At 52.7% G+C, this 21,711-nt stretch overlaps 1 protein-coding gene across 1 annotated transcript in view; it reads right to left on the minus strand.

Annotated features, from left to right (window-relative positions):
• The window catches only part of SIRPG (signal regulatory protein gamma), a 166,818-nt gene that overhangs the window by 140,080 nt on the left and 5,027 nt on the right, over positions 1 to 21,711 (minus strand). Inside the window, exons 4-6 of the mRNA XM_063803317.1 lie at positions 7,210 to 21,024; positions 6,404 to 6,583; positions 3,688 to 3,768 (exon numbers count right to left, since the gene is read on the minus strand). The gene's annotated coding sequence lies outside the window, so the exon portion shown is untranslated. The remainder of the gene's footprint in view (positions 1 to 3,687; positions 3,769 to 6,403; positions 6,584 to 7,209; positions 21,025 to 21,711) is intronic.

Raw genomic sequence — 21,711 nt, forward strand, 5'->3', positions numbered from 1 at the left:
ACTGGATGAGCAAATGCACTGGATTAATTTGCTAGCGCTGCCATAACGAAGTATCACACTCAACCGGCCGCTGTGGCTCATGACTGTAATCCCAGCACTTTGGGAGACTGAGGCGGGTAGATCACTTGAGGTCAGGAATTCAAGACTAGTCTGGCCAACATGGTGAAATCTCCTCTCTACTAAAAATACAAAAATTAGCAGGGCATGGTGGCGGGTGCCTGTAATCCCAGCTACTTGGGAGGTTGAGGCAGAAGAATCGCTTGAACCCAAGAGGTGGAGGTTGCAGTGAGCCAAGATCATGCCACTGCACTCCAGCCTGGGAGACAGAGTGAGACTCCAACTCAAAACACAAACAAAAACAAACAAACAAAAAACGAAGTGTCACAATTGGCTGTGATACTGGTGCTTCAAAAGAAACCAACCCTGCTGACCCCTTGATCATGAACTTCTAGCCCCCAGAATTGTGAGACAATAAATTTCTGTTGTTTTGTGCCATGATGCTTCACAATTAAAACCTCACTTAAGCATCACAATGACTTTGTACATCTGGTCATTTTGCAAATCCAATCAATCAATACTTATTGAGCACTTGCTGTGTTTCTCACACTACACTAGATATTGGAGACACAGTATAGAAGACAGACAAGCACCCGTCTCTCAGGGAACTTATGGTCTAGAGAGAGAAGATAGGGCAGGGCCTCGCGGGCCACTGTAAGGACTTTCGCTTTTCCTCTGCACACAATGCGGAGGCACAGGATATTCTGGTGCTTCAACAACAGAAGTTTATTGTCTCACAATTCCGGGGGCTAGAAGTCCAAGATCAAGGTGTTGGCAGGGCTGGTTTCTTCTGAGGCCTCTCTCCTCGGCTTGTAGATGGCTGTTTCTTTCTGTGTCTTTACCTGGTCTTCCCTCTGTGTGTGTCTGCATCCTAATCACCTCTTCTTATAAAGTTGTCCTTATAAAGGACACCAGTCATACTGAATTAAGATCCACCCTCAATGACCTCATTTAATTAATTACCTTTTTAAAGACCCAGTCTCCAAATACAGTCACATGCTAAGGTGTTGGGGGTTGGGGCTTCAACATATGAATTTGGTGCGGGTGGGAGAAGACATAATTCAACTTATATGGCATCTAAAACATTCTGCCTCGGGCTGTCAGGTGTAAGTAAGCTGTGCTTCTCTCTCCACTGCCACCAGAGCCTGGGGCTGCGGTCAGTGGCTTGGGCTGGGCCTTTAGACCCTGAATAAATCGGTCATCAGATATGAGCTGCCCAGGGAGGGGACATGACCTCAGGCAAGACTGCTCTCCTTAACTGGGCAATCTCCAACAGGGACTTTGCTGCACCACCAATAGCTGGGCAGTAAGTCCTTCTTTCCTGAGGAGAGCTGGGCACCCACCCTGCCCCTTTACTCGCTACATGACCGTGGGTAAGCTCCTTGCTTTCTCTGAGCCTCAACTTCCAAAACTGGAAAAAAAATAAAATGACTTGCAGAGGGATGATGATGAGATGGGGTCATTGCTGGTATTTTTATTTAGGCAACAATTTATTTTATTGAGCACCTAGTATGTGCCAGGCATTGTTCTAGGCTCTGGGGATATAGCAGTGAATAACATGGGCAAAATCTCAGTTAAAGCTGACGTCATTACAGGGACTGCCAGGCACTCAACAAATAAGCAAGTAAAATACACAGCGTGTCAGATGCTGATAAGTGCTGTGAAAAAGTAGCAATTAAACCAAGAAAGGGGAAGCGAGAGTGTGAGAGGCAGGGGTGCGGAAAGGGGGATGTCACAATTTTAAATAAGATGGTCAGGGAAGGCCTGTCTATGAAAAGATTTGGCAAGGTAAGGGGGCCCTCTAGGTATCTCCGAGCAGAGCTTTGCAGGCAGAAGGGCCGTGAGCGTGCCTGACGTGGTTCATGAATGCACGGCCTGAGCTCAGTGAGCAAGGGGGACCTAGACTGGACATGAGGTCAGAGGAGCGGCCGGGGTCAGCCAGGGCAGGGCCTGGCAGGCCACTGTCAGAACTTCGGCTTTTCCTCCGCATGCAACGTGGAGCCACAGGAGTCTTCTGAGTGCAGGAGGGGGCGTGACCTCACTTTGATTTTACTAACACAGGGTAACCCAGGTGACAAGCTGAGATTGCAGCCGGCTCGCTGAGGCCCAGCTCCCACCTTCCAGCCCCGCTGGGCCCCACCCAGTAAGCCCTGCCCAAGCCACCACCCCCTCTCCACACACACACGCGCTCCATCAGTGCCACGCCTGCTTGTCCGTCAAGTCTCAGTCTAGCCCTCACCTCCTCCTTTGGGAAGCCAGCCCAGAGCCCCTGACCTGCCTCATCCCTCCCTCCCCAGAGAACCAGGAGGCAGTTAGGGGACAGGCCTTGGCAATCAAGTGCCAGATTCAAATCCTCCCTACTTAGAATCTCTGAACCTCAGTTTTCTTCATCTGTAAAATGGAGATAATAATAACAGACCATTAAAAACCCACCCTCAGGTAGTAAGTGAAATCCAAAGATTCAATTGTATAAACTACACCGCAGTACCATCACAGGGTCAATGAACAGCAGCATTATCAGCTGCTCTGTGTTGTCCTGAGAGCAAAGACATAAAGCTCACACCACCCACGCCCACCAGAGAAAGGTCCAATGGTCACAGGGCTTGTTTCCTAACCTCCTCCCACCCCAGTCAACCCAAGACCGCCCACACTTGAGAACAGGGGCTGGACCAAGGCTGGCTGCTCATCGCCACCCAAGCAATGTTCACCACGTGACCACAGGGCTGTGGCATGGAGTGATGAGACATCCTTGGGTGTGTGCCTGGCACATTGCATGAGTGTCTCCTGCTGCTGCTGCTGCACCCATCACGCCATGTAGGAGGATCTCCTTCCTCTTACGCTGCCTCCAGCCTATGAGAGGATGTAGGTAATGACTATGCTCACAAATATCACAAATGCTCGGTATACAGCAGGGGCTCAATAAATGCTTGTTAGAGGCAACCAGAGCACAGCCAGATGTGTGCGTGTGTATGTGCTGACTGTACCATTTTCCAGATGTGTGTCCCACAGCCCATCACTTTGCCTCTCTGAGCCTCTGTTACCTCATCTGTAAAATGGGAGGACTCATTCCTCCCTGGAAGGGTGAGTGGGGCAACCCCAGGGCTCCTGCGCCTCAGTCACAGGGTGAAGGTATGGCACCAACGTACCCAGAGGATATCTGGCAGGTGCACAGTAGACATAATAGTCCACATAACAGTGACAACCAGAGCCACCGTAGCATCTGGCAGAGCAGACTTGGGAGTGAGCTCTTGTGAGTCACAGGTTGGGGCTTCCCTATGTAACCTGGTGAGGCTCACAGGAGTCCAATGGCTTAGAGTGGCAGATAGGGCCATGAGTCGGGCCATTGTCTCTGTGTCATCAATGATTCTGTGTTTGGTAGGTTTGCTCTAGACTCAGAGAAGAGCAAGACTCACTGGGAGCCTCTTCCCCTCTGCTAAGTTTTGAATGTATCCCCCAGAGTTCACATATTGGACATGTAATCCCCAGTGCAAGAGTGGTGACATGTAGGACCTTTAAGGAATGATTAATGCCATTATCATGGGAGTGGGTTGGTTATCGTGGGATTGGGTTCTTGGTAAAAGGATGAGCTCAGCACCCTTCCCTCTTGTTCTCTCTTGCACAATCTCTTACCCTTTTGCCTTCCACTATGGGATGATGCAGCCCAAGGGCCCTCTCCAGATGCCAGCTCCATGCTCTTGGACTTCCCAGTCTCTAGAATCATAGCCAGATAAATTTCTATTCATTATAAATTACCCAGTCTGCAGCATCCTATTATAGCAGCATAACATGGACTAAGACACCATCCTTTGCCCCAGTTCAGGGCAAAGAGGCCTCAAGAAACCCACCATTTGTGAGAAACTTTTATGTGTTTCCTGGACTTTCTAGGTATTTACTGACAGCTAACTGTTACGGAGCACTTCTAGCACTAGGTACTGCTCTGCGCTCTTGTACCGTCTCAGACAAGGCCCCACAGGAACTCCTTGACACAGGTATTGTTATCACCATTTTGCAGGTGAGGCAACTGAGGCACAGAAAGCTTCCCAGAGTCACACAGGTAGGGCGATGGAGAAAAATTTGGAGTCTAAGTCTGAGTCCCTGAGCTTTCTGCTTAGGAGGCAGCCTAGCCTGGTGGTTAAAGCTGTGACCCCTTCCAAAGCCAGGCCACCGGGGGTCAAAGCTAGGCTCTTCCCCTTTGTTCTCCTTGCCTCAGTTTCCTTATCCAGCAAACGGGAGCAATAGGACCTACCTCATCAGACTGCTGTGAGGATTAAGTGAGGGCTGTGTTTACAGTGATAGGCAATCCATAATCAATAAAAGTACACGCTGGTCCTACCAGATTCCTCCTTCTCTTAGCTCAGAGGACTTCTCCCAATGTGTCTCTGTCAGTCTTATTTCTCTCTCTTGCTCTTTGCCATCTCTTCTGAGGCATATCTGTCTTGCTTTGAAAAGCTTCTCTTTGTCACTTTCCTCTCTATCTTGGTCCCTTCTGGGTCCTAAATCCTGGCTCTGAGTTTATGTGCTGCATAAACTTCAGCATAGCACAGGGCAACCCTCCTGACTGTGGATATTCTCAAACTTTATAGAAATTTCTCCTGGGGAACTGGCTAAATGCAGAGTCCTGGTTCCACCGGAGAGAATCAGATTCTATAGGTCCAGGATGGGGTGAGAGAATCTGCGTTTTAACCACTATCCTCTCCAAAACCTTTCATCCTGTGACCTCCCAGGCTGGCTCTTGAACTATACTTTGAGAAGCACTGCATTTGCCCTCAGTTTCCTCATCTGTCAATTTGGAGTAAACAGAAACTACCTCCCAAGGTTGTAAAGATGAAATGAAATAATTTGTCTGGAAAGCAAACACCTTTTCTCTGTCTTGGCTTTTGTAAAATTTATTTTGTCTCTGACTTTCCCATTCTCTGTTTCTGGTGTTTTTCCTATTTCATTCCCTGTCCTCTCTCTCCCTACTCTCTACCTGGAAGTGGACCCAACTCCAGAGCTGAAATGGAAAACACTGAACAGGTGTGGCCCTTCTGTAAAGGCTGGAGGCCCCAAGATCATCCAAATGGCCAGTCCAGCTCCTTCCTACTGGCACCCCAGCAGTCCCCAAGACCAAGCATCCCCACCCCTGCAGCCCCCACAGCAGCAAAGCTGGGGAAAGATGGGGATCCATTGTGCAGGAATGGCCCTGCTGCTATGGAAACCAGCACTCAGAAAATGCTCAGAGATGATCCATTCTGGGGAGCGGCCTGGCCTTGGGGGAGGGGGAAAGGCCAAACTCTGCACCTTGGACTTTGCCCTCCCATTACCGGCCATGTGATGCTGGGCAAGTCACTTAACCTCTCTGAGCCCTCCTCTCCCTCACCGGGCCCCGAGCAGCAGCCCCCATTATCGGTGGGTGATAACCGCCGCTGATGACTGAACACTGTTCTGCGGCTTTCAAGCCTGAAGACACGCCAAATTGCCATTTGCTTTCATTACTGCGAGCTTGAAATATTCTAGTGTCAGCTTGCTGCATGACCCTGTGCCTCCGAGGGCCACCAAACTATTTCCATGATAGAATTCCCTCTCGCAGAGGTGCAGGGTCCACTCTGAGTCACTCTACAACACACACACACACACACACCACACAAGCACACACACACCGCACACACAGACACTAGCTACTGAGCTAAGTTGCCCATACACTTGCCTCACCCCGGTTGCGCTGCGATTCCTCTTCTAGGAAGGGAAGAAGTGAGCACAATGTCTCCTGATTACTCCATCAGCAGCGCCCAGTGCTCTGCAGCTGCAGAACTTACCTCATGGTGCATTTTCCTTCCTCAATGTCTCCCAGGGCACCTCCCCTCCAAGATCCCTCCCACGGCTCCCCATGCTTCCAGGCCTAAGTCTAAGCTCAACAGGCTGACCTTCGAGGCCCCCAGAGCCAACTGCGCCCTTGCTCCACAACGTCACCCCTCTATTTGCGACAGCAGTCCCTGTGAAGGCAGGGATTCTGTCTGCCATTGTAGCTGCTGGAACCCCAGTGCCTGGGTCAGTGCCTGGTACATCCTGAGGCCAGGGGAGCAGAGGATAAGGGCATGCATGAGAGGGTGGCTACCACGTGCCACCCACCCCAGGGACATCAAGTAAGACCCTTACCCTCCTTGTGCCTCAGCTTCTCACTCTTCACAACACACAGTAACACACCACACACATATACACTCTGAAACTCACACGCACACAGCAACATAAACACACATCCCACACTCCCCCATACACAGACACGCACACCATGGTGTACAAAGAGCATCGGACCCCCTGGCCATCTGGCCGTCCCCTGAACAAGCTGTGCACTTTCCTCCCTCCTTACCTTTGCTCACGCAGTTTCTTATTCCAAAAACCCACTTCCAACAAATTCTTCCAGAGCTCTCAGGGATCCTCTGCATGCGACTCCTCCTCAGTAATCAATGTAATTTCTCAGAGAACACGATGACTTGCCCAAGATCACACAAGAAGTGTGTGGCCGCAGAGCCTGTGTCAGAACCCAGGCCTTGGGGTGGAGGGGGAGGGGGTGGGGGGACACTGAGTCCAGCTGCTCTGAAGAGCATCTGAGCATTTATTCAGCCAGCCAGGCGTCTGTTTGTTTGTTTTCCCAACACACACTTATTACGCCCCAGGCAGGCTGCTCAGTGCTGGGGACCCAGCCATGAACAAGGCCAGCACACGCAGCCCAGAGAAGCAGACAGATGCTAAACAAGTAATTACAAGTGTGATGGATGCCACAAAGGAAAAGCAGCAAGGGCCCTGGGAGGGGACAGTGGGGGATGCCAACATCTCCCATTTGTACAAGGTTTGCAGAAACCTTACCGCAGTGGTGGTCCTGCAGCACCTCCCATCAGAATCCCGTTTAAAGCCCCCAGGCATGCAGACCCAGCACTTCTGGGGAGGGCTGTTTCTTCCCAGGGAAGGACGCTGTGAGGTTTGAGGACCACAGCTTTAGAGGCCTGGGTGAGGGGGTCTGAAGGTGGTAAATGTTTTCTAAGTATCCACCAGGTCTCGGGCTGATTCACTCCTGCCAGGCCACTGAGGTAGGCAGCATTAGGCCCATTTTACAGAGAAGCAAACCAAGGCCTAGAAAACCCCAGTGATTAGTGAGTATAGAAGAGGGATTCGAACCCAGGCCTGTCAGACTCCAGATCTCAGGAAGGTCCTTAAAGATGGCCCAGCTCCTGGGTGCCCAGCACACAACCTTGCCAAATGGGCTTACAGTTAAAAGGGAAACCACTAGCACTCAGAGACCCCAGGTCACCGATGACAAGGTGCCACTTGTGCTTTACAACAGAGCATGTTAGTCACATGGTGCTAAGTGGCTCTGACATCACAGTGGGCATCCAGCCAGGCACCTCCACTGACCAGGTGCATGGCCTCAGGCAAGTTGCTTAACCTCTCTGGGCTCAGTTTCCTGTCTGTAAGACGGGACAATGGTGGTGGGGAGGAGTTTCTCTGCTTAGGCCTCCTTGCCTCCCCTCCCCCTCTCCCTCCCTCTGCTCCAGTCACACCCACCTCCCAGCCTTTCTCAAACATGTCAGGCCCTGTCCCTGCTCAGCAGCTTTGCACATGCTGTTCCTTCTGCCTGAACACTCTTCCTCCACATAGCTACATGTCTCCACTCATATGTCACCTTTTCAGAGAGACCTTCCCCGACCCCTTGGCAGAAATCACCCCCACACCACCCCTGTGTATCCACCACCCTGTATCCACCCCCCTGTATCCAGCCCCCCGTATCCACCCCCCTGTATCCATCCCCCTGTATCCACCCCCCTGTATCCACCCCCCTGTATCCACCCCCGTGTCCATCCCCCGTGTCCATCCCCCGTGTCCATCCCCCTGTAACCACCCCCCTGTATCCACCCCACTGTATCCACCCCCTTATATCCATCCCCCTGTGTCCATCCCCCTGTGTCCATCCCCCTGTATCCATCCCCGTGTCTATCCCCCTGTATCCATCCCCGTGTCCATCCCCCTGTATCCATCCCCCTGTAACCACCCCCCTGTATCCACCCCCCTGTGTCCATCCCCCTGTGTCCATCCCCCTGTGTCCATCCCCCTGTATCCATTCCCCTGTATCCATCCCCCTGTGGCCATCCCCCTGTGGCCATCCCCCTGTATCCATCCCCCTGTATCCATCCCCCTGTATCCATGCCCCTGTGTCCATCCCCCTGTGTCCATCCCCCTGTATCCATTCCCCTGTATCCACCCCCCTGTATCCACCCCCTTGTATCCATCCCCCTGTATCCATCCCCCTGTAACCACCCCCCTGTATCCATCCTCCTGTATCCACCCCCTTGTATCCATCCCCCTGTAACCACCCCCCTGTATCCATCCCCCTGTATCCACCCCCTTGTATCCATCCCCCTGTATCCATCCCCCTGTATCCATCCCCCTGTGTCCATCCCCCTGTATCCATCCCCCTGTAACCACCCCCCTGTATCCACCCCCCCGTGTCCACCCCCCTGTATCCACCCCCTTGTATCCACCCCCCTGTATCCATCCCCGTGTCCATCCCCCTGTATCCACCCCCTTGTATCCACCCCCCTGTATCCATCCCCGTGTCCATCCCCCTGTGTCCGCCCCCCTGTATCCACCCCCGTGTCCATCCCCCTGTATCCACCCCCGTGTCCATCCCCCTGTATCCATCCCCGTGTCCATCCCCCTGTATCCATCCCCCTGTATCCATCCCCCTGTATCCATCCCCCTGTAACCACCCCCCTGTATCCACCCCCCTGTATCCACCCCCCTGTATCCATCCCCCTGTATCCATCCCCGTTTCCACCCCTCTGTGTCCACCCCCGTGTCCATCCCCGTGTCCATTCCCCCGTGTCCATCCCCCGTGTCCATCCCCCGTGTCCACCCCCTTGTATCCATCCCCCTGTATCCATCCCCCTGTATCCATCCCCCTGTATCCACCCCCTTGTATCCACCCCCCTGTATCCATCCCCGTGTCCATCCCCCTGTGTCCACCCCCCTGTATCCACCCCCGTGTCCATCCCCCTGTATCCATCCCCGTGTCCACCCCCGTGTCCTTCCCCGTGTCCATCCCCCGTGTCCATCCCCCGTGTCCACCCCCGTGTCCATCCCCGTGTCCATCCCCCGTGTCCATCCCCGTGTCCACCCCCTTGTATCCGTCCCCCTGTATCCATCCCCCTATATCCACCCCCTTGTATCCACCCCCTTGTATCCACCCCCTTGTATCCACCCCCGTGTCCACCCCCCTGTATCCACCCCCGTGTCCATCCCCGTGTCCATCCCCCGTGTCCATCCCCGTGTCCATCCCCCGTGTCCATCCCCCGTGTCCATCCCCCTGTGTCCACCCCCTTGTATCCATCCCCCTGTATCCATCCCCCTGTATCCATCCCCCTGTATCCATCCCCCTGTATCCACCCCCTTGTATCCACCCCCTGTATCCATCCCCGTGTCCATCCCCCTGTGTCCATCCCCCTGTATCCATCCCTGTGTCCACCCCCGTGTCCACCCCCCTGTATCCACCCCCGTGTCCATCCCCCTGTATCCATCCCTGTGTCCACCCCCGTGTCCACCCCCCTGTATCCATCCCCGTGTCCCTCCCCCATGTCCATCCCCGTGTCCACCCCCTGTATCCATCCCCGTGTCCATCCCCCTGTGTCCACCCCCCTGTATCCACCCCCCTGTATCCATCCCCGTGTCCACCCCCCTGTATCCACCCCCCTGTGTCCATCCCCCTGTATCCATCCCCGTGTCCATCCCCCTGTATCCATCCCCCTGTAACCACCCCCCTGTATCCACCCCCCTGTATCCATCCCCCTGTATCCATCCCCCTGTATCCATCCCCCTGTAACCACCCCCCTGTATCCACCCCCTTGTATCCATCCCCCTGTATCCATCCCCACTTTATTTTTCTCCCCCGCACTGTCACAGCTTTGACCCCCACCTCCCCACGTGAGAAAGTAAGTTGCAGGAGGGTAGAGGCTTTGTTTTGTTCAGTTGTTTCCCCAGCCAAGGCTCTTGACTAGGGCCAACCAGAGTTAACAAGCATGCAAGGGCTCAATCTAGCCAGGGCTTCTGCATTACCATGGCCTGTGAGGCCCCTGGCAGCCCATTGGAGAGGTCTCTAAGGCATCTGGGAGGCTGGTTCTAAGTATCCCGCCCCTAGCCTGGTACACAGCGGGCATCATCAGAACATGTCTGAGGCTGTGCTGACCTGCTGTCTGAGAGCGGACACTGCCCGGGCTTCCTGGACCACAGCAAAGACGCTGAAGAGCGGGGCAATGAATTCCCCTGGGCCCCCTCCCCAAATGGCCCTGGAACTAGCAGGCAGTGGGAAACCAGCCCCAGGCTTGGCAGGGGCCTGGCAGAGGCTCAGTGCCGAGGGCCAAGGGCCTGCCAACCTCACTCCCCCAAACAGCGACCAATTGTCCCAGCGGCGCCCAAGTTCCCTGAAGACCTCCCAGCAGTCACTCTCTCACAGAGACACCCGCTCTCAAAGGGGCCAGCAGTCTGGCTGCTTCCGGCCACGACCACAACCAAGGAGGCTGGACCAGCATGGTGGCCCCAGCTTCACAGGAGGCCCCGGGACTTCCGAGCCCTGCTGGGAACTTGCAGCCGGGTGCTTGGTGAGGAGCGGGTGAGGACAGATCCCGGGGGTGGGCCAGTCCTCTTGGCATTTGTATGCAGGTGCAGACCCATGAACATGAGCTGGAATCTATCAACAGCAAATAAAACACTCAGGGACAGAAGCCTCAGAAGACAAACTGCTGCAGGGCGAAGGCGGCAGCCACTCCTGCTTGCTGGGTGTGCAACATGTCTCAGGCCCACTCTGGATAGGCATTCATCCAACCCTCAGACAGGGAGGTGGGAACTGTGGAACCTCTGTGTCTCAGAAAAGGAAATGAGGGAAGCCATTTGCCCAGAAGAGGGAAGCCGGGATTTGAACCCAGGTCTCCTGGCAAGGCCTTGACCACTATGCTACATCCTAAACCTCCCTTGATGGCGATGAGGAGGGGCTGGTCACCAGGAGTCACGTTCCCATGACAAAGTCTCATTGGTGCCCCCCAGAGCAGTGGGTCTGAGCCCTGCTGCAAACCACCGGTGTCAGAATGGGATGCAGGCAGCTTCCTAAAAAGCCCATTCAGACCTGCTGTGGCTACATTTTTCACATGATGCTACTGGATTCTGAAGCGCACACTGGAGTTTAAGAACCACTGGCTTAGAGGCAATTCTGACCTAGACAGATCTAGCGCTTTATTTGTCAGGACAATAGACCTCGAGAAGAGCTGCCTATGTGGGATCTGGAGGTGACAATAAAAACGGCTGTTGATTGGTCACTGAGTATGTGCTCGGTCCTCTTTTAAGTGCTTCATTCTCACTTCATCCTTAGCACAACTCTACGGAAGAAGTAACAGTATTATCTTCCCCATTTTAGAGATGAGAAAACTGAGGCACAGGGAGCTTAAGTCTGTCCTGCCATCCTGTGAGATTCATGTAGTTGTTTGGAGAAGGTCCACCTTCCATCTGGGTGATCCCAGCACCTGCTAGGTGCCCTGTACACGCCTGCGTACATGCCCTGTACATGCCTGCAGCACTGAATATGAACTAGGCCAGGTGTGTTTTGGTGGTGGGGGGGTCCCAGGACAGAGCTTCCCAAGGGGCAAGCTTTGGGAACTCTCCTGACCCAACTGCACCCCCCCCACACACATCCACCTTCCTGGGCATACAGTCCTACTTACCCTGGTGTGGCTGAGCAAGGTGCTACCCCCTTTGTCTTCTTTGTCTATAAGTAGAACTCCTACTATGGAGCTATTAGAGAAATCGGGTCTAAATGGAGCCACTCAGACAAAGCCCTTAGGAAGTGGATAGGAGAGGGGTCAAGTTTTGGGATGTGGGTGTGAAACCCACCTGGATCCACCACTTGAGTGCTACACAGACTTGCCTGAGCCTTTCATCCTCACATCTGCCTAGTGAGGATCAGAATTGTATGTAATCACGTGAAGGTGAAATATGCAAACTACCTGTGCACAGTGGGCCTCACTGTACGGTCGCCGGTGAAAAGTACTAAGATTGGTGCCACAACCCCATCAGCACAACACCCCTGACCCCTCCTTCCAGGGCTCGAGCTAGGGGGTTGTAAGTGCCTGGCTGGTGCTCAGGCCTCTCCAGCTGGAGCCTGGAGCGGAAGGCCTGTTTGCTGGGTTACAGGAAGATCTGAGCTGTAGAGCTGGTGCTGGCGAGGAAAGGTATTTGCATCAGATAATAGGTAAAGTGTCTTGTTATTCCATTAACTTGTGTAGCAACGACTGCGGCAGAGGGAGGGAGCGTTGGAAAGCCGTAGGGTGGGCAGGGGATGAGCTCACTGACCCACAGCTAAGCCAGGGACTTCCAGGGGGCCCAGCAGCCTCAACAGGAGCTACAGGGGTAGCCTTTGGGCAGAGGGGTATGGGTGAGGCTGCCCCTCGTTCCAGAACCCTAACCTTAAGGTAGGGCCCCAGCTGGGGGCAAAATCGAGAAGCACATCCCAGGCACCACCAGCACAAGTGCCTCCCCCTCCCCCACTCCTAATTGACCTCTGAGTCCCTGGGGCTCAGGGGCTCTGACCATGACCACAGCATGCAGCCTCCTGAACAAAAGCATAGATGCTGGAGCCCCCTGGATGGGGGTTTGAATCCCGACTCCACCCTTGACAAGTTTGGTAAGTTGCACAGGCACCTAGCATTGCTGGGCTTTCTATTAAATGGGATACTACTATTACACTCATCCCTCGAGGCCGTGTCATCCCTCCTCTGACAAATCCCATGGAGTCCCTGCCACGTGCTGGTGCCTTCTAGGCACTGGGAACCAGCAGGGAACAACAGGGACCAAGTCTTGTTCTGACGAAGTTTGCATTCCAGGTGGGGGAGGGTGCACATAAATAAATAAGAGAAATATGAGAAAGTGATAAGTGCTATAAAACTTGGAAATAGGATAACAAGGGGCCAGATGTAAGAAGGAGCGGTCTTTTAGAGAATGAAGGAAGGATACTCTGGGGGGAGGCATTTGAACTAAGGCACAGGTGACATCAACAGCCTTGAAGGGCCCCAGGTTGGCCTCAAGGGACACGTTTGAGGAGAGGAAGGAGGCCAGTGTGGCTAAAGCAGAGTGGGCAGCAAAGATGGACAACCTCAGGATGGAGAAGAGTGGGGACTGGCCACGTAGAGCAGCGTGGCTGCAGGATTCATTTTGACTGGAAGCACCATGGCAGTCCCTGGAGGTTCAGAGCAGGGGAGGGACGTGATCTGATTTTGATGGTTCAAAGGCCGCCTGGCTGCTGGTAGGGGATGGATTGCAGGGGCCAGGGTGGTGCAGGGGAGCTGAAAAGAGGCTGGTACAGCCACGGGCATGACAGCAGCTGTGGTCCATAAGGGTAGTGCGGGGGAACGTGGGACGAGACAGTGGACCAGGGCTGGGCTGGGTTTTAAAGATACTGTCACAGGATCTGAGGATGATGAGCAGGAGAGGGAAAGGGAAGGGACAAGGATGGCACAGGTGATTGAGACCATGCATGTTAGCAGAGGGTTTATTGAGCATGGCCCCTTGCATACAGTAAGTGCTGGTAAACACTGCCCATTGGGAAAGCATAGTGTTCTACACTAAGCACCACCTTCTACAGGAACCAGCCCTGTCGATCAACAGAGCGGCATTTCTGGTCTCAGATTCCTGGATTGCACCAAATGACCTCTGAGGGGATAACAGAGGACTCCATGCAGGAAGGGTTCAGGCAGTCATGTTGCCCAACATGTGCGGTGACAGTATAAACACCACAGTGACTTGTCCCATGTCACTGGGCTTGTTAGGGGCAGAGTGGGATCTCTTGACCCTGTAAAATGTCCTCTGGGATCTAAAGTCTGAGATTCCCAGGTGTGAATCCTTCTCTGGACCTCGGGCTTCGGTAGCAGAGTCCAGCCTCAGAGCCTTTGTGCTTGCTGTTCCCCTTCCTGGAGCCTCCCATGACCTTTGGATGTCACTTGGCCTCTCTGCGCCCTCTCACCCCAGCAGTTCTGCAGAGGTCAGCCTTTAGAACTGACCCACGCCTCCCTGGGCCTGCAGGGTTTCACAGAGCTCGGCAGCAGCTTGGGTTACCCCTAGGGTCAGGTCATCACCATTGCCTCATCTCCTTCCACAGCCAACTTGGAAGGATTCCCCAGCCTTGTGCCAGGAGAGGCTGGCACGGCTGCCAGAGCCCCACTCCGTGGCGCCATAGGCCCTCGCAGGGACTGCCCTGGCTCCTGGTGACCAAACCACACAGGATAGAACCACCTTTCCTGCTGGGACACAGCCCAGGCGGAATCCCCCTTTCTCTCTCCTGGACCAATCAGATGTGAGTCAGGGACCCTCTCATTAACAATTTTCCTCCCTTCCTCCTCCCCTGTTATGAGGCCAGGAGCGGGCGTCGACCTACATGGAAGGGGAGGAGAGGTGGAACCAGTTGGAGCAAATGCCCAACCTGCCTCTTGCCTGGTAAGGTCACCCAGAAGCCTTGAGCCAGCAGCCGTTCCTTCCTCCATCTCCAACGGTCTGGCCTTATGCTATCCCCCAACTCAGGACACAGACTTTACACTTAACCCCAAAGCAGTCCCTGCCTCACTTGGGGCCAAGTTCAGACAAGAGGCAATCAGGGACTTAACTGGCTGCCAGAGAAGGCCAGCCGCCTGGTTATTAAATATTAAGTGGCAAGAGCCTGAGAATGTATAATTGCAAATGAGACTCTGAGGCAGATGTTGCCAACAGCTTGGACCGGTGCATGCAGTTGGGACCAACAGGGGATTTCAAGTCACCAAGCCAGGCTGCTGGCAAGGGCCCCACATTTGCTGGGCACCTGCTGGGTACCAGGCCCTGAACTGGATGCTACGTGTAAAAAGATTAATCAGACACGACTCCAGCTTCAAGAGGTTCCCTGTCTGGTGAAGAAGTAAGCAAGGGCTCACAACCACAGGTAATCTCGGGCGTGGTGCGGGCCCCAGGGAAATAGCTAGAAGGGATTGGAGAATTGAGGCTTTAGAGTAGAAATGAGCTGACTTTGAACCGTACATTCAGTCAGTCATTTAACAAACATTGGTTCAATACCTACTGTGTGCCAAATGTTGTAGATTCAGGGAAATAAAGTATTAAATAAACCAAACTCTCTCATGGTGCTTACAATTGAGTGAGAGCTTGTATTCCAAGGATGAACAAGGTTTGCACCAAGAAGAAGAGATAAAGAAGAGAGCGAGCCTGTGCAAACATTCAGAGGCATGAAGTCAAGTAGCTTCAAGGTGAATAGGGAGTTCACTGCGGCTGGACATGTGTGAAAGGGAGGGAGTGAGGCAGGGAGCGAGGGAGGGAAGGAGGGATGGGATGGCTAGTAGCCAGAGCCTGAAAAGCTGCCACATTAAAGAGTATAGGTGAGTCCTGGAGGGTTTCAAAGTACAGTGCAATGCCCTCCCTCAGGAATAGTCCATGGCTCCCAGGATTCCTGAGGTAGGACATAGTCTGCTCTCTTTTTTTTTTTTTTTTTTTTTTTTTTGAGATGAAGTCTCACTCTTGTCCCCCAGGCTGGAGTGCAATAGCGTGATCTTGGCTCACTGCAACCTCTGCCTCCCAGGTTCAAGCGATTCTCCTGCCTCAGCCTCCTGATTAGCTGGGATTATAGGATTACAGGCACCTGCCACCAAGCCCAGCTAATTTTTGTATTTTTAGTAGAGACAGGGTTTCACCATGTTGGCCAGGCTGGTCTTGAACTCCTGACCTCAGGTGATCCACCCACTTGGGCCTCCCAAAGTGCTGGGATTACAGGTGTGAGCCACCGTGCCCGACTGGACATAGTCTACTCTTTTAAGCAGTAAGAGGAAGCAATAAGAGGAAGAAGACACCCCACTGAATATCCTGGGGCATGAGTGTGGTTGCCTGGTTGGCTACCCACCCCCACCCCAGGCTAGGTTACTGAGACTCCACCGAGGGAGGATCTCAGAGAAACAGAGCCCTGCTCCTTTACTCTCCCCACACCTGCAGCCTGTGCCAGCTCCTGAACTGCTAAGAACATATCCTAGGAACACAGGTGCCTTTATCTTCACCAGGAACTCAGTCCCTGTGGAAGGTGGCGGTGGGGAGAGTAATATGAGACCCCAGACCCTTCAGGCAACAAGTCCTTGTCCAGCAAGAGAGCCAGGGAAGATTCCAGTGCAACACTTCCAAGAATGTCCTCACTGGCTGGACCTCTGTCTCCACTGCCCTGCCCGGAGCCAGGGTGGGGTGGACTGGATGAATTTTCAAGGTCATTTTCTGGCCATGATTCTATACAAAGAGAAGGGGGACAAGAAGAACTGCATGTGCATGTGAAGATGCTAAAATCCCAGGAGGATTAGGGTCCTTGAAGAGGTTCCACGCGTCTAGAGTTGCATTCAGCTGAGATTCTAGAATTCCATAGTTCGACAATTCCAAGATTTTAGAATCCTGTGATTCTAAGACTCTTACTTGATTAGGGGAAGGAAGACATCGTAGTCATCACATCCTCTTAATAAAATTCACGCCTCTGGAAAGAACCCCACACCCATAACTCCAAAGCCAAGCAGGCTTGTTTTCCCCCTTTCTGCCTTTAAATTGTCTTTTCACTCTTTGGTGTCTGCTCATCTGCACACCCCCCTCCACAGTCCCTCCTCCAAGCCTGGCAGCCACACATTTGCCATCTGCATATAACCCAGTGATTAGCACAGCAGAACAGAGAGGAGGGTGTGGAACCCATGCTGCCTGCCAGTCGGACGGCCTTAAGTCGACCAGGCTGCAGCGAATCACCCCAGCTCCCTGAAAGGGCTGAGCAGGGAAGGGAAACGCACTCCTGCAGATTCAGACACACACACAGAGACACACAAAGGAGGGCCCCAGGCACACAGACACACAAAGAAAGAGAGAGAGATGTGCACGCACACACAGACACTGCAAACAGCACACGCCCACGTGTGCAGCACTCACACACATGCAAACAAACCAGAGACAGACACACAACCCCACAGTGACATACACCTGGACACACAGGCATGCAGAAAAACAGAGAAAGACATGCACAGCACACATGGATATTTGCGGTGCAACATAGACATACACACACACTCATATATAGCCACACAGCAAAACACACAATGCATGCATACACACTCAAATGTACAAACACATGCAAATAAACCCAAACAAATAGATACAGATCCAGAGTTACACAGATCAACACACTCCCAGGGGGACAACAGCGCTGAGTTGTTAACATACCTCCAAATGAGAGTTGTCAGAATCCCCCTTCTCATCCCCATCTTCCACTCCCTCTCATTCATGGGACATTATTTAGGCCCACTCTGCACACGACCTGGCACTGGGCCCCTGGGAGATCCCAGGGCTCTGACACAGTGGAGTAAGGGGAGGAGCAGTTCAGTCAGTCCCTGGGAACTCAGAGGCAGCTAGAATACAGATAGGCACTGGGTTCAGGAAACCATTCCCAGAGCTGTACAAAATGGATCGCCTGGAAAGGTAGTGAGCTCCCCACCCCTGGAGGCAATCTAGTGCAACCAAGGGTTTTGGGCATCAGATGGGAGAGTGGGTGCCAGGGGAATTGAAGGCCTTTAAAATCTATTCCAGCCCTGCGAGTCTATTTCTATCAATTCCACTGGGCTTCAAAACAGTGGTCTTCAAAATGTTTTGTATCATCTTCCCTATTAGTAAAAACATTTAAAACATGTATTCCTCAATGTATGTACATTTGATACTTTTTACAAATTTTTGTATATTTCTTTGTTATGTACTTCATAGAACACATACACAAAATAGAAAAATTTGAAAAAATGAGATAAAGGTACATAGATCACTACTTTAAAGGACAGGTGAAACTGAAGGGAAAGTGATATAACATTTATGAAGTCCCTCCTGTGTGCCAGACTTTTGATATATATTATGCCTTTGAATCTTCAAATAGCTCTGCAAAGAAGCTGTCATGAGTTTTCCATTTTGCAGATGAGAAACTAAATGGCAAGACAAATAAAATCATTTCCCCACAGTCTTGCCACCTGTAGCTGCCACGGCTGGAATCTGGACCCAAGTAAGCTGGCTCCGGAGCCCACTGCCCACCCTGACCACTCCTATGTCATACAGGAAGCATGGAGCTGGGGAAAGACCCATTTGGTTTTTGGGGGCAACAGGCTGAGTGGAGGGGCTGCACGATTTGTCAAAAGCCCTGAATGACGGCCTTGAGGCCAAGCAGCAGGTATGATTCTCAAACCACAGGCACAGTTGGGCCAGACGTGGCCATTTCTTTCCTTTAAATCTTCACTGCTCAGAGTGCAGTCCAGGGACCAGCAGCTTCAACCTCACCTGGAAGTTTATGAGAAATGCAGAATCTTGGCCCCGCTACAAACCTACTAAGTCAGAATCTGCATTTAGCAAGAATAAAGTTTGAGAAGCCCCAAATTACTTAAATTCATCTGGTCTGTGAATGTATCCCATGGGGGTGACGTGAAGCAAGCCCAACTTTGGTCATTCTTGGGGCTCTCTCCTCTCCAGAGCCTGCTCAGATCCAGGGTCTTAGAGAGTCTCTGGACATTTGAGGTGGCTTCCAGGAATCTGTCCACACTGCTTGCCTGCAGCTCCTCGGCTCCTAATCCCACAGTGGCTCCCATCTGGTTCTGAGTAAAAGCTGAAGGCCTCACCTTGGCCTGCACGGCCCAACAGACTGGGCCCTGCTTCCTCTCTAACCTCATCTCCCGCCTCACTCCTGGCTAGTTTCCCGTTGCCTGGCTGCCCAGCTGCCCTTGAACTTGTCATCCCAGGGTCTTCCCGGGGTCTTTGCACTGGCCATTCCTTTCACCTGGTGTTCCTATGGCTCTCCTTCATACTTTCCTTAGGAAACTCCACTCCCTGAGTGAGACCTCCACTGCATAGAATAGCATCCCCTCCCCGCTAATTCATACATTTATCTTTCCATCTCCCCCACTAGAATGTGAATGCCTTGAGTGCAGGAACTGTGACTATCTCATTTCCAGCATCCAGCTGAGCCCCTGGCCATAGTAGATGCTCAATAAATATCTGTTGGCTGATGGAGGCCGTGCCCATTGTCCCACCCTAAGGGACCCCCATCTCAGTCACCCTGTGGGGTCTTCCGTGAGGGCAGAGGTCTTGAGACACAGTTATGGCTACCTGGAGCCACCATGAGGCCTGCCCTGGAGGCCTTGTCCCCTCCCCAATCCTGCTGGCGTGGGGGCAGCACCCCCTGTCAGCCTGACCCCCTCCAGCTTCTCCAGTGTGCTTGCCCCCAATCTCTCCCAGTCTTTCCTGGGAATCTCTTTGGTTTTAGACTTTACTAAAGACTAAGGGGACTTCATTTTTCTGCCTAAATCCCTGCAGCGCCTGTTTACTAAGCCCAACTATTTGCTTAAAGCTGAAGAGAAGAAACATAAAGAGGAAAAACAGACTAACATTTTCTAACTTGGCCTGTCATGCCTACAGGCCGTGAGAGCTCAGGCCACCCATTTCCCTTTCTGCGCCTCAGTCTCCTCATCTATTCCCAGAGATTCATGGGGATAGTTACCACCTTTTTTGCTGAAGAGGGAATGAGACACAGTGAGAAAGAAAACTATAATGGTGGAATTTCAAGTATGAACCAGCCCAGGGTTGTAGGCATTGGAGCAGCAGGGTGTGAGTTGGGAGTAAGGAGGGGGACTAAGGGATTTGCTATCAAAAGATCTGGGTTTATGGCCTTTCTGTGCCACTAAGTCAATATGTTGGTCAGGTAGAGCCTCTGTTTACTCATCTGTACAATAGGTATGGCACAGCTATGAGGCTCCCATCAGGTACAGTCCAAAGGGCTCTGGGAGACTTCCCAATCCACTTCCCTCCTTGCTCCAGCAGCAGTGGCAGCATGAAGGCTGGTGTGGCCAACTGCTACCCAGAGGGCATGGTCCCAATCAGAAGCTGCAGCAGCAAAGAAAGTGGTATGTGTTGTTTAGGCTTTCCCTGAGAGCCAAACCAGTTCCTGCCCAGGGACGGACACTTCCTCTCTCGGGTACAGGAATGAGGCCAACTAGAGTCTTGGCTTCCCTGCCCAGGAAAGCAGCCGGGGGAGTTCAACGAGGACACCTGTTCCTTCAGGAAACCCATGCCAAGCCAGGCCCTCGGGTGGCGGAGCCTGAGCCCCTGGATCCAGCCGCCAGTGCCCTCATGGACAGAGCTGCATCCTGCTTCCTGTTTCCTGCTTCCTGCTCCTTCTTTCACTCTATCAGTAGTTTCTGCCTGAGGCCCTACTCTGTGTGGGCTCAGCTCCAGGTGCTAGCGAACAAAGGCAAAGAGCTCACATGGAGCTCAAAGATCAGTAGGAGAGCCACGCAACCAATCAAATGTATAACATTGATATGCTGTCAAGAAATGGAAATGCTATCAAAAAATAAAGTGGAGTAGGGAATAGGAAGTGATGGGACAGTTTTAGCTGAGTGGTCAGGACATGCTTCTCTGCGGAGGTGATATTTGAGCATAGACCCTAAGGAAGAGTCAGGGGCAAACTAGGCAGCTAGCTGGGGAAGAGGGTTCTTGGCACAGGGAACAGCCCGTGCAAAGGCCCTGGGGTAGGCACCTGCTGGGCATGTTCAAGGAATACTGAGATGGTGAATTCACTGGAGTGGAGTGAGCAAGGGGGAGAGTGCAGGGAGACCGGGTCAGTGAAGCAGGGGATCACAGGGGGCCTTTTGAGCTGCATTGAGAACTTCAGGTTTTACTCCAAGAGAAGGAGTGGAAGGCCATTGGGAGGCTTTTATTGAAGAAGCAACAAGGTGGGGAGTCCAGGAAGTACGGAGCCAGTGAGGAAGTGACCGCACTAATCCAGGTGAGAAATGAAGGTACTGGGACCGGAGTGTGATGCAGGTGGGAAGGTGTGGTTGGATTCTGGGTTTATTTTGAAGGTAGAGCCAAGAGGATTGGCTGGCAGGGAAGGAAGAGAAAGAGATAAGTCAAGGAGGGCACCAAGGTATTTTGCCTGAGGAACTGCACGAACAGACTGAGATGGAGCAGGCAACAAACATCATTCTCAGCTGCCATGCGTTGGTGCATATTTTCTCTGTCTCTGTCTCTCTCTCTCGTCTCTGTCTCTCGCTCTCCTCTTTATGCATTAATCCTGCCCTCACCTATTTTCAGATGAGAAAACTGAGGCTGAGACCCACTCGAGATCACACACATAGTGAGGGGCAGTGCCTGGAATTGCATGCATATCTCTTAGCCACTGAGCTACACTGTCCCATCAGAACTGGAGTTAGGGTCATCTGTTCATTCCTTTTTTCATCCACCAGATCCTTGTGTGTCTAAGACATTTTAGCAGGCCCGGTGCTGGGCACCTGAGAAGGACGTGGAAATCAACAGGACCTGGAAATCATCAAGCCAACACCTCAGTAGTGATGGAAACCCAGAGAGGGCACTGTGGGGCATCCCAAGCTCATCCTAAGCAAGTAGAAGTCAGAATGTGCAGAGGTCGGGAGCAGGGAATAGGGAATGAGAGCTCCTGGATTCAAAGCCTGGCTCTGGAGCTCTCAAGGTGTGGGCTCTTGGACAAGCTCCTTAAGTTCTCTGTGCCTCAGTTTTCTCATCTGTGAAATGGGGATAAGAATTGTGTCC

Source organism: Pan troglodytes, chromosome 21 (assembly GCF_028858775.2).
Source record: "Pan troglodytes isolate AG18354 chromosome 21, NHGRI_mPanTro3-v2.0_pri, whole genome shotgun sequence".
Lineage (NCBI taxonomy): Eukaryota > Metazoa > Chordata > Mammalia > Primates > Hominidae > Pan > Pan troglodytes.